The sequence below is a fragment of the Panthera leo genome, chromosome A1 (assembly GCF_018350215.1).
Source record: "Panthera leo isolate Ple1 chromosome A1, P.leo_Ple1_pat1.1, whole genome shotgun sequence".
Taxonomy (NCBI): domain Eukaryota; kingdom Metazoa; phylum Chordata; class Mammalia; order Carnivora; family Felidae; genus Panthera; species Panthera leo.
Window position 1 is genome coordinate 153,455,256 of NC_056679.1, and position 18,194 is coordinate 153,473,449.

At 36.0% G+C, this 18,194-nt stretch overlaps 1 long non-coding RNA gene across 8 annotated transcripts in view; it reads left to right on the top strand.

Annotated features, from left to right (window-relative positions):
• LOC122222727 overlaps positions 1-18,194 on the top strand; it is a 128,700-nt gene that overhangs the window by 45,994 nt on the left and 64,512 nt on the right. The gene's annotated exons all lie outside the window — the stretch shown is intronic.

Below are 18,194 nucleotides of genomic sequence, written 5' to 3' on the forward strand. Positions count from 1 at the left end.
CACTGACTGATGAATGGATAAAGATGTGAGACAGAGATACACACACACACACACACACACACACACACACACACACACGCAGAGGAGTATTATTCAGCCATAAAAAAGAATGAAGTCTTGTCATTTGCAAGGACATGGATGGAGCCAGAGAGTATAATGCTAAGGGAAATAAGCCAGTCAGAGAAAGATAAAATGCCATATGATCTTACTCATATGTGGAATTTGAGAAACAAAACAAACAAGCAAAGGGAAAAAAAAAATAAGGGAGCAAGAGAGTCCAGTCAATGGACTTGTTGTGATAAACACGTAGTGATATACTGAAATGTTGAATTACTATATTGTATACCTGAAAGTAATATAACACTGTATGTTAACTAACTGGAGTTAAAAACTTAAAAAAAAAAAAAAAAAAAAAGAAAAGAAAAAAAACAAAAAAGAAAAGAAAAAGAAAAAAAAAACTACAGCTACATGTATCTTATCCAAAAATACCACTACTGAGAATTTATTCTATGAGACCCAATGTCCATAAATAGGTTAAATTAATTATGGTACATAGATTAAATGGAGTACACTGGAACAATGTAAAAGAATTGCAAAGCTCACTATGCACTGATAGGAAAGATATCCAAAATATGTAGTACAGAGAAAAAAATTAAGGTACAGAACAATAATTTAACCTATTCATGGACATTGGGTTGTTTGTGATTGTTTCCATTAATAACAATACTGCAACATGTAAATGTATATAGACCTTACTTTGCATTAGTGTATGTATACCCATAGAATAAATTCCCAGTAGTGATATTGTTGGAGACGATATATGTAATTGTTGTTTTGATAAACATTACTACATTTCCCTCCTAAGTAGTTGTACCAATTTATAGTCCCAACAGAGATAAGTCCCCCTTTTCTCAAATTTTTGCCAGCACAATGTATTGTCAAGCTTTACATTTCCACAAACCTGAGAGGAGACAAATGGCATCTTGGCTCTAGCACTGTTTTTTTTTTTTTTAGTTCAATTTAAGAAAATTTGCAGACTATCTCAAATTTAGGGGAAAATTACAAATGTAAAGAATGCTTCCCCACCGCCCCCACTGAACTATTTAAGAATAAGTTACCAACATCATGACCCTATACTCCTGAATACTGTAGGGTGTATATCTTACAAGCAAGGACATTCTGCTGCGTAACCAAAATAAAACCATCTATATGAGAGCATTAGTTTTGATACATTAGTACAGTCTAATTCTCAGACTCCATTCATGTTTTGTCCATTATCCCTAGGATGTCCTTTATAGCAAAAGTATACAGTCCATAATCATGTGTTGTGATTAGCTGCTGGTCCTCTTTAGTATCTTCCAATTTGAAATGGTTCCTTCTGCTTTCTTTCACTTCTGTGAACTTGATACTTTTAAAGATTATAGGCCAGATATTTTGTAAAATGTCTCTCAATTTGGGTTTGCCTGACATTTCTTTTTGACTCAATTCAGATTATACATGTTTGGCAGGAATATAACAGAAATGATGCTGTGTTCCTCTCGTTGCAACCTATCAGGTGACTCACAATTTTGATTTAGTGCATTACTGATGATGTTATTCTGATCATTTCATTAAATTGTTGGCTGCCAAGTTTCTCTACTGTAAATTTAGTCTTTTCCTTTTGTAATTAGTGTTTTATAAAGTACTTTGAAATTATGTATATAGCTTCATTGTTAAAATTTCAATGTTATCAATTTGTTTCTTTTTAGTAATGTCATTGTGGACCCATGGTTTCTATTATATTCAGTAGGTCATAGTCTGTTTCTATCATTATTTATTTTGATGATCAAATTGTCCTAGATTTGGTCAGTGGGAGCTCCTTCAAGCTGGCTGTTCTGTCCTTTTGACTTTTCTCCATCATCTGTGAGCACTTCCTTGCTTTCTCATTCAGAGATGTTCCAGGCTCATCTTGTACTTTCCTTGTCTCTGACCTGGAGTCATCCATTTCTTCAGGACATTTTTCATGGAGAATGGTATTTAGAAGCCAAGATATGGTGCTACGTGTGTTCCTTGCTTTTGAAGTGTCTTGTTCCTAGACCCTCTTAATAAACAATTCCTTCCTCCTGCCCTCCTTCCCTCCCTCCCTCCCTTACTTCCTGCCTTTCTCTGTATTAAAAACTATGAGTTGAGGGACTCCTGGATGGGTCAGTCATTTGGGTGTCTGACTCTTGATTTTGGCTCAGGTCATGATTTCATGGTTTGTGGAATCAGGCCATGTGTCAGGCTCTGTGCTGGCAGTGTGGAGCCTGCTTGGGATTCTCTCTCTCTCTATCTCTCTCTCTGTCCCTTCCCCACTCGTGCTCTCTTTCTCTCTCAAAATAAATAAATAAACTTTAAAACCTATGAGTTGATACTATAACTTCATTTCTTACCCAACATCACATGATTCATTTTAGTTATTTCCCTTTCCATATTTTTAATTCCCTTCTCTGACAGTGAGAAATGTATTTCACATTATCCTTAAATATTTAATGATACCCCCTTTATGTAACACATCTCCCATCACTGCTCCTCTCCCACATTAATACTTAACTCAGTCTTCTTGGGCCTGTGCCAGATACCTCCCTTCTCTCTCCCATCATTTCCTGCAGAAGTTCTCTTCACTCTTCATAGGCTCTAACAACTCAGGCTTTTTTGTTGTTGTTATGAGTGAGGTTGAGCAATTTTAATGAAGAGTGCCAATATAAATCCTTTCTCCATTTCCTATCCAAAATCTTTGGTGTAATCAACATTGCCCAATAATATTTTTTTGTAAGTGAATTATTTAGTAGTTCTTGAATCATAACTGAGTTTTATGTTCAGCTGCACAGAGTGAGTACAATTTTTAAATAGATGATTTATTCACTTGACACTTATTTATTGAATTTACTGTATGTTCTGGCCTCTGTTCTAGGCACTGAGGATCCAGTGGTAAGAAAAAGAGACAAATTGCCTTCCTTCATGGAATTTTTTTTTTTAATGTTTATTTTTGAGAGAGAGAGACAGACAGACAGACAGAGTATGAGCAGGGGAGGGACAGAAAGAGAGGGAGACATGGAATTCGAAGCAGCAGGCTCCGAGCTGTCAGCACCAAGACCAAGCCTGACGTGGGGCCTGAACTCAGAAACCGCAAGATCATGACCTGAGCTGAAGTCAGATGCTTAACTGACCGAGCCACCCAGACGCCTCGGAATTTGTGTTTTTAACATTAGGGTCAAATAATGAGCAATTTAACTTCTATACTGAGAGTGTAATGTCAATAGTGAAAAAGCTACAAAGAGAATAAAGTACTAAGATAGCATTTGCAGGGTCTGGAGTGACAGGGAAGCTTCAATGGACACCTAGGTGATAGAATGGAAAAAAATATTTTGTGTATACATTCCAAAGGTTAACATCTGGGAAGGCATTTCTACCTGGAAGGAAGATGCCAATTTCTGGGACTGAGAGCCCAAGTCAGAGATCCAAACTAGAGAGGAGGGCAACCATTCACTATGGATTTCTTGCTAATTAGTGCTGGGGCCACTTCTCAGGTGCAGGCCTGTGTAGCGCTGTCTTTGTAGCTTCAGTTCTAATAAAGGCATCAGAAACAACAACTCTGTAAATAACCAGTAAAGTTTTCTCTTAAATTTTTTAATCTATTTCTAATCTTTATGACTTCATCCTTGCAAGTTAGGGGATATTAGTTCCGTCTTACAGATGAGGAAACTGAAGCACTTAAGGATTAGTATAACCTGTCTTAGCTAGTAAGACACTGAGCAGTGATTAATTCCAAAGCCCAGGTCTTTCCACTGTTGCCCAGGGTCAGACTCTGAGCTAATATTTTGGGCAAGTGCCTTCCAGAAGCAACACCATTATGAGGTAAACTAGGGCCTTATATGAACCAAGATCCTCTAGACTATGGTCCTTTTGCTAAAACTTGATAAATATTCTCCAATTATATAGACATGTTTCCATTTCAGTTACAATGAAATATAAATTTCCATTCACCTTTTTAGGCTCAGACATTATCCTCTCGTGTCCAGAGTCTAGGGTATGTTGGATGGTTAGTTATATGCTTATAATAAACAAAAACTTTATCCTTGTAAGATATAAAAATGCACAGTATTATTTCACAGCAAATGCAGCTACCGTTTGATATTCCTGCCAATGTGCGTCTTTGAACAGAATTCTACCAGTGAGATCACAGATAAATTAAGCCGGTCATCAGCAAAGCCCTGAGCACAGACAAGTTAAATAGATTTATTTGGATTAACTATGAGAACTCAGTAACTAAACTGTAATGCAGTAACTAAAGTAACTAACTAAACAGTAACTAAACAGTAACTAAACTAAACTAAGTAACTAAACAGTAACTAAAGTGTAAGATTACACTTAACAGCATCAAATAATTAAAAAGACAAATTGTCTATGACTGAGGCCTAAATAAAATAAAGTAATAATATTATGCTTATCAAAACTCAAGTTAAAAAAAATAGGAGAGGTAATAAGAAGAAAATATTTGAACCACTTTACGTATATAATGAGAAAGTAACGTCACTGTGGAAGAATGTAACTTGCCTCATCTGTGGTTTAACATCAACCAGGGAGGGGATAGTGTAACCTCGCTGGTAGTCACTCGGAGTGCCTGCCACTTGTGAATCCTGAATAGGACTCAGCAGCCTGGAGTACAGGGATCAATTAGTGATGTCTCCTTTGGGAAGGGGAATACGAAGAAGTGGCTTTCATTTTGCCTGAGGCCACACTGGCCCTAGAGCCACTGTCAGGCCCCCCCACCAGAACCGGCTCTGCTGCTCTTTCCTCAAGGCAGCCGGAGATTACAGTGAAAACAAGCACATGGTCTAGAGATGCTGGCCACCCAAATCTGCTTTCACTTGTAGTCAGATAACTTTGTCTAGTACCTACTACCCTATAAGAAGAGCTGCGTGTTTTAACCTTACGTTGAAAGGAAAGAGATTGATTTAAAAAAAAAAAAAAAAAAGGGCGCCTGGGTGGCTCAGTCGGTTAAGCGTCCGACTTCGGCTCGGGTCATGATCTCATGGTTGGTGGGTTCGAGCCCCACATCGGGCTCTGTGCTGACAGCTCAGAGCCTGGAGTCTGTTTCGGATTCTGTGTCTCCCTCTCTCTATGCCCCTCCCCAACTCATGTTCTGTCTCCCTCTGTCTCAAAATAATTAAACATTAAAAAAAATTAAAAAAAAAAAAAAAAAAAAAGGAAAGGAAAGAGATTGAAGAGTTTCCGGAGCTGGAGAAGAGGAAATCAAGATTTCACATAAGGAGATGGCCCGGGAAATGGAAGTATTGCTAGGCTTAGCTTCAGCAGTTGAGCCCACTGCAGGGCAGTACCAGTGTCCTGCTGATTGCAGATCAGGCAAGATAGGACATGTGGAAGTGAAAAAGAATTCTGCAAAACTAAATCATTCCAGGAATAGTAGCAGTTGGTAAAATAGAACCATTTTGTGGTATCTTTTTTCTTCACAGAAGCATAATAATGACTGAATTAAATACATTTTCAAGTTATAAAGCTGAAAATCAGGGGATGCCTGGGGGGCTCAGTCCATTGAGCTTCTGACTCTTGATTTCAGCTCAGGTCATGGTATCATCGTTAGTGAGTTCGAGCCCTGTGTGGGTCTGTGTGCTGACAGCATGGAGCCTCTCGGGATTCTCTCTTGTGCTGTCTCTCTGCCCCTCCCCTGCTCTCGCTTTCCTTGTCTCTCTCAAAGTAAATAAACATTAAAATAAATCTTTTCTGAATCCTGACTCTCCTATCTGTGAAACCTGGACACCAGTTCCTTATCAGTAAAATGGAGATAATAATCCATATTTATAGAAGGTGCTTGACACATAGTAAGTGCTTTGCAAGTGTTAACTCTTGTTATTTTAAAAAAAAAAGTTATCTTTATGGGTGATCGGTGATGTATGAAACCCATTTAATGATTGTGTAGAAATGGAACACTGCACAGAAAATTAAAAAAAATATGAAATGATTGCCTAGATAAATTGTTGCTTGAAAAAAAAGTAAGGTGCAAGAGACTGTGTAATGTATGTTTGCATTTTTTAAAAGGATATTTAAGTGCATATATGCTTGTATTAATATATAAATATTTGGGGGGACTGACACTCAAGAAACTGTTAATACTTGGGAGGGAGATGGGAGATTCTGGGTGGGACCTGAGCCTCATTTTCACTGTGTACCTTTTGTACTGTTTTAAATTTCTCAATCATGCATCTAGAGTTTTTAATTGAGAGGAACAAGTTCAAAGTTAAGGATATATAGAGCTCAATATCATTATGTTTAGCCATTTTTTTCAATATATTATTTCATATATTGAAATAGAAAATTTTCATTGCTAAATTATGAAAGTGATCCATTGCTTACAATAGCCAAATTATGGAAGTGCCCATCAATAGATGAATAGATAAAGAAGATGTGGTATATATACAATGAAATATTCAGCCATAAAAAGCACAAAATCTTGCCATTTGCAATGACATGGATGGAACTATAGAGTATTATGCTGAGTAAATAAGTCAGTCAGAGAAAGACAAATACCAATGATCTTACTCATATGTGGAATTTAAGAAACAAGACAAATGAGCAAAGAAAAAAAAAAGGAAACAAATCAAGAAACAGATTCTTAATTATAGAGAACAAACTGATGGTTTCCAGAGGAGAGGTGGGTAGAGGGATGGGTAAGAAATAGGTGATGGCGATTAAGAAGTACACTTGTTGTGGTGAACATCTGGTGATGTGTGGAACTGCTGAGTCACTACATTGTACACTTAAAACTAATATTACACTGCATGTTAACTAGCTGGAATTTATATTATTATTAATATTACATATTATTATAATTATATTATCATTAATTATATTATTAATAAAGCTTAGACTTTTAAAATGGCATAAGAGTGACCAACAGTTGGCTTTAAGATGAATAATAACATGTAACTTTCTTGCTTATTAAATGATAAATATTTGTTTTACAATATTTGGAAATTATAGAAATAATATGCCTACCCATAAAAATGATATCTTGCACACTTTTGTGATTTGTGTGTTTTTCTAGCTTTTTTCCTTTTAGTTTTATAAATTGCATAAAAAGATATTGGGAAGAGGGTGACTAGAACATCTTTCTTTCACTTCCACTCCCAATTCCAGTCTATGGGCTTATCCTGAACCAAATTCTTAAGAGATGAATGCAGGTGAGGAGTGAGGCCCAATGAATGAGTAGGCAGCTGAGGACCAGAAAGCAGTGAATTCAGGGGACACTTTGGATCGCTGAGAGACAAGGTCATTACAGGCTCAGCAGGAGTAAATCCAGTCTTCTTGGCTTCCAAAAAGTGAAGAAGTTTTATGGGCTGACTGACTGAGTCTTCCCTGACATTGAGGCTGGAGGATTCAGCAGGGACAGATCGCATGGAAGCTTCCTTGAGGTGCTTCAGTTGGGCAATGGCAGTTTGCCGGCTTCTCTGCCTAGGAGAGAGCTTAGTCTTTCACCAGCATTCTCTACCAGCTAGAATTGAGTCCCTCTGAGCCAAAAGAAAAATGACATTGTATGTCAAGGGGGCAAGAAACCGGAGAGGGAAAGATCAGGCAGAATAATCAGTGTAATAGAGCTTTTTGGAGAAGTCAAAGGAAATCCTGAACTCAAAAGTAAGAAGGAAATAAACCCAAAGAAATAAACATGCAGCATAAATGAGAATTTCTGTGACAAAAAATTCAAATAAATAATTTATTAGAGGAATTTGGAAAGAGGATGCACACAGTTAAAATCTGGAATAGTCAAATAGAAATCAACGCCAAGACGTATCTTAAAGGCAGAGTAAAAATATAAAGAGATGGGAATCTGAGGGAAGCAGTTAGATACATGTAATGAGAGTTCTAGTAGAAGAAGAGAAAGGAAGTCAGACAATAATTATTTTTAGGAAGTCAGACAATAATTAAACAAATATGGAAGTTACTTTCCATTTGATGGAGAAAGAAATTAGCTTGTAGATTCTAATATCTTGCCAAGTTCTAGGTTTGAGAGATGAGGGAAAACATACTTAGTATGTCATGATAAAATCCCTGAACTCTAATCATTAATAGAAAATGGTACAAGACTTTAGGCAGAAAGAACAAATCCTACAAGCAGAAAAATGGTACTTATGATACTTCTTAAGTGTCTTAGAAGTAGTCATTATATGCATTTTTTCTTCACAACAACCCTGTTAGGTAGGAGTCATTTTTTTTTAATGTTTGTTTATTTTTGAGAGAAAGCATGAGTAGGAGAGGGGCAGAGAGAGGAGGGCAGAGGATCCAAGTGGGCTCTTTGCTGATAGCAGAGAGCCTGATGTGGGGCTCAGACTCACAAACCATGAGATCATGACCTGTGCCAAATTCGGAGGCTCAACTCACTGAGCCACCCATGCACCTCTAGGTGGGAGTTGTTTTTATCTACATTTTACCTGTGAGGAAACTGGTACAGACAGAGGTTAAATCATAAGCCCAAGGTCTCATAACTAGAAAGTGACAGAGCCAGGGCTCAACAAAAGTGGTCTAGCTACAGAGGCACCACACTTTATCATCACACAAGTTGGCTCTCAAATGGGCTGTCATATTTGAGAAGACATATGGGAAAAAGAGTCTAAGCAAACAACAGATGAACCAGGGAGACAAGAAACAAGGTGAGCACTGAACTGTGGTGTGTGTGGGGTAGAGGGGCTTCTCCCCATGTTCACCACCTCCCTCTCATTTTCTTTCTCTCCCCCTCTCCTTTCTTCTCTCTCTTTCTTAGCAAATTGTACCATTGTTGACAGTGGTTCATGATGTTGACTGCTATCCCAGAGGAAAGGGGAAAATCTTGAATTGATTGTTTTGACTTGAAATGATCATAAGCATATGAAATTTTTTTTTGAAGTTTATTTATCTTTTTTTGGGGTCATCTTTACACCCAACGTCGGCCTTGAACTCACAGCCCCAAGATCAAGAGTCACAGGCTTTACTGACTGAGCCAGCCAGGCGCCCCAAGAATATGAAATATTTCTGTGAGAATCAGTCTTTTATTAAAATTTGTGGGGCTAAGTTGGTGAAGATAAAATATAGACCTATTATATAAATTTCATTTCTCAATGTTTTAAACACGTAGTTGTAAAATTTCTTAAAATTTATATTCACCTATAGAAAAACAATTCAGATACGTGATAAAGATTTAGATAAAGCTTTGCTCTTTGAAAGTTTCCTGCTGCTTAAAAATAATAGGAAGCTCAGAATATCTCCCTATGCCTTGATAATAGTGATTGTTCTTTTCTTTCTTTTTAAAAATAGTTAATATACAGTACAATATTGGTTTCAGAAGTAGAATACAGTGGTACATCACTTATATACAACACCCAATGCTCATCACAAGTGCCCTCCTTAGTACCCATCACCCATCTAGCCCATCTCCCAACCACCTCCCTCCATCAACCCTCAGTTTGTTCTCTATCATTAAGAGTCTGTTGTGGTTTTTTCCCTTTCTTCTCTTCCCTCTTTCCCATATGTTCATCTGTTTTGTTTCTTAAATTCCACATATATGTGAAATCATATGATATTTGTCTTTCTCTGATTGACTTACTTTGCTTAGCATAATACATTCCATCTCCATCTATGTTGTTGCAAATGGCAAGATTTAATTTTTTTGGTGGCTGAGTAATACTCCAATGTGTGTGTGTGTGTGTGTATACACACATCTCTATCCATTTATCAGTGAATGGACATTTGGGCTCTCTCCATAGTTTGGTGTGATTGTTATGTTAAATAAGACATAAGATATAAAAAATACAAGCCATAAAGCAAAAGAGATGAAGCTGCTTGGTACGTATTCCTGGTACTTATGTACATTAGAAAAAAGCAGTAAAAAGTAAAAATTTGAGCCATAAATGGAAAGAAGATATTTACAGTGCTTATTACTGACTTTCAAGTGATAATTCTAAATATACAAAGAATCTTGCAAAATTAATACTAAAGAAATCAGCAACCCAGTAGAGAAACAGGCAAAGCTATGAAGAGGCATTTCATATATGACAAAAACTGAGTGTCCATTGATACAAAAAAAGATGCTTAATCTCATTTGTAACCAGGAAAAAGGAAAGTAAAACCTCAGTGCAACACGATTTCACATCTGTCAGACTGGCATAAAATCAGAAAATTTCATAAAAAGTTTTGGTGAGGGAGAGAATCTACAAAAACTAATACTACTGGTGAGAGGGTGTACATCAAGATGTGGAGGTTGGACAAAGTCTTGCACGTGTATATGAGGGGATTGGGACAAGAAGGTTGATGGCAGCATTGTTCATAATGTACGTATAGAAAAATATCAAATTGTCCAACAATAGGAGAATGGGTAAGCAAATAACGTGCGATGGAAAATATATGAATGACCTATAGTTGTATGTGTCAACCTGTGGCTAAATCCTAATGTGAAGTTGAGTAACAAAGTGAGAAAGGATAGTACAATAGAATACCATGTGTATGAAGTTTTAAATTGTACTAAACAATATTGCACATTGTTTATAGATGCTTACATTATGAAATATAGAGCAACTGTGCAGTATCATAATGACAAATATCAAATTGAGACTGTTTATTTCTGGGATGAGAAGAAGAGGATAGGATTAGCACGTGTATGGAAGTGCACAGCAAATTAGATTTTGTTTTGTTTTAAGCTCATGGAGAGACGTACTTAGATATTTCTATTATTGCTCTCTATATGTTGTGATAGGCCTGAAATATTCTACAATTAAAACAGAAAAAAATCACTACGGTTATATTGTTTTAAGATTTTATTTTTTCAGGGGTGCCTGGGTGGCTCCGATGAGGGCTAGATGAAGGTTTAAGTGATAGGCCCCACCCGTGGAGGATGTTGAAATACTCTCCTTTCTCATTGTCTAGTTATAGTTTTGTTTATGTAGCATTTTTTCAAGATGTATGGAGCTTTTTGATGTGTTAGACACTTGACTCTGTTACACAAATCATTAAAAAAACACCCTGAAACTAACTTTTCTGGGCATGGGGGTTTAGGGGAATCAACCTCTATTTTTAAGGTTTTTTTCTTGGGTTTTCATCTTTGTTGCCTTTTCTTTTCCTCTGTTTGCCTCCTAATCCAGATCCCTATACTTTCTGGGTTACTACAGGTCATTTTGGAAGTTCTCTCTTCTAAGCTCCCCCTTCCATCTCCACTCCCCAATTTTGGTTAGTGCTCTACTTAAAGACAACCAGTAGTTATTTATTGCCGGCCAGATGAAATCACTCAGCTTCATTTTGAAGGTGTTCTTACTTTGTCATTAGTTTCAATTTGGACTCTCCATTTTTTAGACCAGTCCTCACAGAAGCTGGCTTGTGACAAAGTTTTCAGCAACCACAGTAAAATGATAAAAATACGGATAATGTGGTTAGAGTTATATACAGTTAAAATTATCCAAATGTAAATTTTTTTTTTAATTTTTTTTTTTAACGTTTTATTTATTTTTGAGACAGGGAGAGACAGAGCATGAATGGGGGAGGGTCAGAGAGAGAGGGAGACACAGAATCTGAAATAGGCTCCAGGCTCTGAGTTGTCAGCACAAAGCCCGACGCGGGGCTCGAACTCACGGACAGTGAGATCGTGACCTGAGCTGAAGTCGGACGCTTAACCGACTGAGCCACCCAGGCGCCCCCAAATGTAAATTTTTGAGATTTTTCCTGCTTTTTCTGGTAAAATGTATTTCTTCATAAAATAGTGATAGTTGATGAAAGAATTTTTAAAAAGATCTTTCTTGGGAAAAGTACAAGTTGGTAACTTTTATGGCTGCCTTCTTCCTACCTCTCCTACTTCTCCCCACCTCAGAAACACACACACATTCTCTTTCTCTCTCTCTCTCTCTTGCTCTCTCTTTTAACATTTTTGCAGTTCAGGAAAACATAATGAGTTCAGTTGTTTTGCATAATGCATACTCAAAAGTCATGTTTTTTCCCATTTCTCTGTCTTTTCTCCTAGTCATTCCTGTTGTCTCTAGTGTTCTCCTGTTACTTCATTACAAATTCCACACTTCCTGTAATGCCAAGATCAAACCTCCTCTCCTTCAGTTCGTCTTATTTATGTAACACCTGTACCTCCTCACCCATCTTCCTTTGCACGTATGAGAATATTTATTAAAACCTCTGGCATTAGTTGCATAAGAATTTTCTTTTTCAAATATTTTTTTTTCTCTCTAGGTAGCCTTAATGTCTGTAAAAGAAAGAACTTTTTGCATTTCCTTTAATACAAAGAGGATTTGGTGATAAGGACATAAAATTCATATAAAGTGTTTTATCTTATAGTAATCCTGAATATGTGTTATATATATGGGTATAATGATTGAATATTTATGAATTATAGTGACTCTTCACTATATATTTCTAGCTTAATGCTTTCCAGATCTCCAGGTCTTAGGTATTTGCATGTGACTTCTTTTGGCCAATTAGATGTGAGTGAAAATGATGTGTTAATTCCAGCTGGAAGCTTTTGAGCCAGTGTAGATTTACTACCTCTTTCCTGTGCCATAGAGACCAGGAATATTCCACTTGGTGAATGATCTTCAGCTTGGGTCCTGAAATGACTGTAGTATGAAAGAACCCCAAATAACCTGCAATGGACTTGTAGTGTGCATGAGAAGTAAACCCTTGTTTCTTAGTCCACTGAAATTTTGGAGATTGTAGATTATAGAAGCATAACCTATTGATACCTATACAAACCTCATTAAAAAAAATGATAAAATTTATAATTTTCTTTATTTCCTTATTAAATTCATAATTTAATTCATTTAAAATTTTAAATGCACACCATCTCAATATATGGTATTTCTTACATTTAAAAATAAAGATTCTTCACCTTATATGGAAAACTCACAGCTAATATCATACTCAGTGGGGAAAACTGAGAGCTTTTCCTTTAAGGTCAGGAATAAGACAATGATGTCCACTCTTCATTATTTTATTCAACATAGTACTGGAAGTCCTATCCACAGCAGTCCCACAACAAGAAAATAAAAGCCATCCAGATCAGCAAGATGAAGCAAAACTGTCAATATTTGCAGATGACATGATACTACATATAGAAACCATGAAGAGTCTACCAAAAAACTATTAGAACTGATAAATGAATTCAGTAGAGTCTCAGAATGCAAAATCAATGTACAAAAAAAACCCCCAAAACAAAAACAAAAAACAAAATCAGTGCATTGCATTTCTATACACTACTAATGAAGCAGCAGAAAGAGAAATTAAGAAAACAATCCCATTTACAATTGCACCAAAAATAATAAAATACCCAGCAATAAACTTAACCAAAGAGGTTAAAGATCTGTACTCTGAAAACTGTAAAACACTGATGAAAGAAATTGAAAGGCAAAGAAATGTAAAAACATTCCATGCTCATGGTTTGGAAAAACAAATATTGTTGAAGTGTCTATACTACCCAAAGAAAACCCTATCAAAATACTAACAGTATGTTTCACAGAACTAAAACAATCCTAGAATTTGTATGAAGTCGCAAAAGGTTGCCAAAGCAATATTGAAGAAGAGCAAAACTGGAGGTATCACCATCCTAGATTTCAAGATATAGTACAAAGCTGTAGTAATCAAAACAGTATGGTATTGGCACAAAACTAGACATAAAGATCAATGGAACATAATAGCCCAGAAAGAAACTGGCAATTATATGGTCACTTAATCTTTGACAAAGGAGGCAAAAATATGCATTGGGAAAACAACAGTCTCTTCAACAGATAGTATTGGGAAAACTGGACAGCTACATGCAAAAGAATGAAACTGGATCACTTTCTTACACTAGATGCAAAAATAAACTCAAAATGGATTAAGGTTCGAAATGTGAGACTTAAAACCATTACAATCCTAGAAGAGAGCATAGTCAATAATTTCTCTGACATCAGTCCTAACAGCCTCTTTCTAGATGTGTCCCCGAGGCAACGGAAACAAAAGGAAAAATAAAACATTTTGGGACTCCATTCAAAATGAAAAGCTTCTGCACAGGAAGGAAACAACCAACAAAACTGAAAGACAGTGTACTGAATGGGAGAAGATATTTGCAAGTGACCTATCTGATAAAGAGTTAGTTTCCAAATATATGAAGAACTTATACAACTCAACACCCAAAAGACAAATAATCCAATTAAAAATGGGCAGAAGACATGAACACACATTGCTCCAAAGAAAACATCCAGATGACCAACAGACACATGAAAAGATGCTCATATCACTCATCATAGGGAAATGCCAATCAAAACTACAATGAGATATCACCTCATACCTGTCAGAATGACTAAAGTAAAAAACACAAGAAACAACAAGTGTTGGAGAAGACGTGGAGAAATAGGAACACTTGTGCATTGTTGGTAGGCATGCAAACTGGTGCAGCTACTCTGGAAAACAGTGTGGAGTTTGCTCAAAAAATTAAAACTAGAACTGCCCTATGATCCAGTAATCCCACTACTGGATATTTACACAAAGAATACAAAAACACTAATTCGAAGGGAAACATGCATCCCGTCATTCATTGCAGTTTTACAGTAGCCAAATTATGGAAGCAGCCAAATGTCCATTGATAGATAATGAACGGGTAAAGAAGAGGTGATCTATCTATCTATCTATCTATCTATAATGAAATATTATGCAGTCATAAAATATCTTTCCATTTACAACAACATGGATAGAACTAGAGAGTATTATGGATAGAACTAAGTGAAATAAACCAGTCAGAGAAAGATAAGTACCATGTGATTTCATTCATAGGTAGAATTTAAGAAAAAAACAAAAAGAGTAACAAGAGACAAATCAAAAAGCAGACTTCTAACTATAGAGAATAAACAGATGGTTACTGGAAGGGAGGTGGATGGGGGTATGGGTGAGATAGGTAAAGGAGATTAAGAGTACACTTATCTTGGTGAGCACTGAGTACTATATGGAATTGTTGAATTACTGTATTGTATACCTGAAATGAATATAATACTGTATATTAATTATGCTGGAATTAAAAATCAAACCTGAATCTTTTCAGTGAGATCAACAATAAAGACTCGGAGTCTCATAGCAACATGCAGGAACATGTAGGACAGATTTAAAAAACACACCTGAGTATATTGAAATTGGCAAGTTGAAAACTAAAACACATATGAAGTTTAAACTCTTTTGAAAAGAAGCAGCTATGCAGCCCTCAAGAATGAAATTTTCAAGTCTCATTAATACATCTAAAATTCCTCTTCCTACTACAAACCTTAATGATTTTGAGAAAGCTGATTTGAATCAGTTTCTATCATGTTACTGTGGATTTAAAATAACTAAAATTTAACATCTGGGAGCAATTTTATTTAACATTTTTAATTTTTACTTCATTCATGGCCTAACATTTAATGAACAAATTCTTCACCGAGTTTATGTGGTAAAGTTCTGGCAGTGAAAAAGTATCTTGAAAACTCAACAGATTAAAATATGAATAACTATGGGGCACCTGGGTGGCTCAGTCGGTTAAGTGTCCTACTTCGGCTCAGGTCTTGATTTCACAGTCAATGAGTTTGAGTGAGTTCGAGTCTTGCATCGGGCTCTGTGCTGACACAGCTCAGAGCCTACCTAGAGCCTGCTTCAGATTCTGTGTCTCCCTCTCTCTCTGCTCCTCCCCCACTTGCTCTCTGTCTCTCAAAGATGAGTAAATGTTAAAAAAAATTTTTTTTTAAAAATATGAACAGCTAAAGCAGGAATCTGATAGAATCCCATAAAGGAGTCTTGACCCATAGGAAATAATTAGGATGGTTGTACATATACCACAAAAACACAGAAGAAGCAACTAACCTCAGAGCTCTAAATTAACTTTTGAATGCTGTGTTGTTTGCCTAGCAAAAAGATATTTGGGAGGTTGGCGCCATCTGCTGGCCAAATACCAGCTTTTCAGATTCCCTTTTGTGACCTTGTTTTTCAAGAAATGTTGTGAATAACTTTACACTTGCTCATAAATAGTATTAATTAAATAAGTAAAAATTTTTCAAGTGCAATTTAAAGAACTTGTGCACATAAAATTAAGACATACTTCTGTACAGTATAAACTGGTTACATGACAGAATTTCAGTCCTGAGTTTTTGATATTTATACTTGGTTTTGAGAGACTTACACAGTTAAAATGATCACCTTTTTCTTAATATAAAAGATTTCCAAAAAATAAATCATATTTGTCTCTGTTCAATAAAATTTAAATTAATTTTTTCAGATCTAGAAAAGTTTGAGCTAGGGGTGTGTGTGTGTGTGTGTGTGTGTTTAATATCAGAAATTTTTTAAATACACTAAGAAAAAGGGGAAGGGAGCTGGAAATAACTTTGTTAGTGTCTCCTTTGTGCTCAGCATTGTGCAAGATCTTTTAGGTAGGTGGTCTCCTTTACTTCCCACAGCCACCCTTCATATTAGGCAGTGTCAACTCAGTTTTAACTGTCCCAGGAATTAAGTCTAAGACATTAAGGACACAAATGTGAATGTTTTGGGGGAAAGGTAACTTTATTTTAACAGAGTGATTGCAATTGCTCATTTATGAAATTATCCTAGAAAAACTGATTTAACAGATTTTTTTCGATCTTTTTCTTTTGTAGTGACTGACTTTTATCATTGTTAGAGTATGTAGGTATTTGATTTAATTTTACTTTTGGGACAATGAAAGGCAGAGTCATTTGTGTTCTTTCCTACCATACTTTTGTTCATTACTGTGTCTTCAGTAACCAAAGGAAGCATTAAATGTTAAGTAGATGCTCAATGGGTTTTAATAGAAAGAAAGAAAAGAGAAAGAGAGAGAGAGAGGGAAAGAGGAAGGAAGGAAGGAAGAAAAAGCAGAAGGGAGAGGAGATAATTTGCTGCTTGGCACATACAAGGCTTTGATAAAGATACAGTAAGAAGTTTCACCTATGACATTGGGGTATTGGGGAAGTGAGGTGGTGAAGAGTTAACATTTATCAGAATTTGTTATATGCTATGCACTGTTAGGCACTTTACACCTGTAACTTTCTAGATGTTTACACCTGTAACTTGCTAAATGTTACTTTACACCTGTAACTTGCTAATGTTTTACAAGTGTAAAAAGTTTTACAAGTTACAGGTGTAACTTTCTAAAATGACCAAGTGAGGCATTTTTTATTGTTCCCATGTTTACAGATGAGAAAATTGTGCTTAGCTTGGTTAAATTGTTTATCCCATGTCACACAACTCACAAGTGGCACAGTCAAGATTTGAATCTTTATCTGCCTGATTTAAAAGACCTATGTAAATTTATTCACTCATTCATTTAGCAAACATTCACTGAATGATGTATCATTCTTCTCGGAGAACCTCATTTCTTCTCATACCTTATAATATCACAAATAGGACAAATAACCCCCAAAGTATTTCTTCAGTCAAACCTTTCTTCTCAACTCTAGACTTGTATACCTGCATGCCTTTTTGACATTCCCACTTGGCACCCTGTACATACTTCAAACTAATATGTACAAATAAAATTCTAGATTTTAGCCCCAAATGTGTCTTTTCTTGGGTATTTATTTTCTCTGAAAATTACACAACTATCAATATAGCTAATAAAATAAAAAAACTTCTTTCTTTGTTTCTTTTTCTCTTTCTTTCTTTTCTTTCTTTCTTTCTTTCTTTCTTTCTTTCTTTCTTTCTTTCTTTCTTTCTTTCTTTCTTCTCTCAAATCTTAGCCTCATATTTTACCTGAGGTTATAAGATCTGTTCCCTACCTCCATCTTTATTTCTATCTTGCTTCCCATTTGCTAGTCATGCAGGCATTCTGGTAGTTTTGAGAACGGATCAAGCTCTTCCTTAAAAAAGGATTTTGTACTTGCTGTCATCTTCCTAGAATGTTTCCTGTTCTAGGAATAGGAACAATAGAAACAATAGAAACAATTCCCATTGTTTCTTTCAGGTCTTAGCTTAAATGAAAAGTCCTCAGAGAAATTTGGTCTTGACAAGCCATAATTAAAAAAAAAAAAAAGTACGTCCCTTGTTATTCTCTATATCATAGTACTCTGTTCATTTTCTTCCTAGTACTTGGAACAGTCTGGACTTATTTTACTGCTTTGTTTACTTGTTAAGTGTGTCTTCACATAGACTAAGTTCCATGACTCACTGAATTTCTCTTTCTAGTTCATTGC